Here is a 1,111-nt window from a genome sequence, read left to right as displayed (position 1 = left end):
ATGAATATTTAAAAAATTACTTAAGCCTTAGCTGGTTTGTAGATAGAGTGTCAGCCTGCAGACTGAAGGGTCCCGGGTTAGATTCCAGTCTAGGGCATGTACCTGGGTTGCAGGCTGGATCCCCACCCAGCCCTGGTCCCGGCGTGTGCGGGAGGCAACCCATCGATGTGTCTCTCTCACATCGATGTTTCTCTCTCCCTTCCACTTTCTCTAAAAACCAATGGGAAAATACCTTCACGTGAGTTTTAACAACAACAATAAATAAAAATAATAAAAACTCTACTCCTTGCCCGGCCTGGGTGGCTCAGTGGTTGAGCGTCGACCTAGGAACCAGGAGGTCACGGTTGGTTCGATTCCCGGTCAGGGCACAGGCCCGGGTTGTGGGTTCGATCCCCAGTGTGGGGCGTGCAGGAGGCAGCCGATCCGTGATTCTCTCTCATCACTGATGTTTCCATCTCCCTCTCCCTTCCTCTCTGACATCAATAACATCTATTTTTTAAAAAAAAACAAAATAAAATAAAACCAAAGAAGCAACCGGAGGCCCCTGGGTTGAGCCCTTGCTTCTTCCCTTTTGCCCTTTAGCCCCCGGCCGAATGCCAGGCCGCCGGGGGACAGTGGCACAGGCCATGGGCACTGGTGAACTGACCCCGCCCGATGTTGAACTTGGCCCGTGCGAGACGGTTCCAAAGTTTCATTTAAGAGGCCCGGGGGTGGCACCAGATACGATCTATTTTCCTCGTGAACGTGGCCAACACCGAAATGTGGGTCAGCTCTCGCCCGGTCTGGTCACATGCCTGGGTTGTAGGCTTCAGGTAGCCAATCAGTGATTCTCTCTCATCATTGATGTTTCTATCTTTCTCACCCTCTCCCTTCCTCTCTGCCATCAATAAAAATATATCTTTAAAAACAAGCCGCTAAGTCTGGGGCCCCCTGAACTCTACTGACCGTAGGCATTTTCTCACTGAGGTTCCAGGATCCTTTTCTTAAATCGCTGGACACAGACTTTTCGTCCTTGTGACACACATTCAGTGTTGTCGAGGGATCATCGAGAACTCATGGCTCCCCCGAGACAGATTGCAGCCCCCCCCCAGGGCCACCGGCGGTGCCCGGC

At 51.9% G+C, this 1,111-nt stretch overlaps 1 protein-coding gene across 1 annotated transcript in view; it reads right to left on the bottom strand.

Annotated features, from left to right (window-relative positions):
• The window catches only part of LOC102767618 (proprotein convertase subtilisin/kexin type 6), a 72,214-nt gene that overhangs the window by 10,029 nt on the left and 61,074 nt on the right, over positions 1 to 1,111 (bottom strand). The gene's annotated exons all lie outside the window — the stretch shown is intronic.

The sequence above is a fragment of the Myotis davidii genome, unplaced genomic scaffold, assembly GCF_000327345.1.
Source record: "Myotis davidii unplaced genomic scaffold, ASM32734v1 scaffold164, whole genome shotgun sequence".
Lineage (NCBI taxonomy): Eukaryota > Metazoa > Chordata > Mammalia > Chiroptera > Vespertilionidae > Myotis > Myotis davidii.
This window is presented reverse-complemented; position numbering and strand designations above follow the sequence as displayed.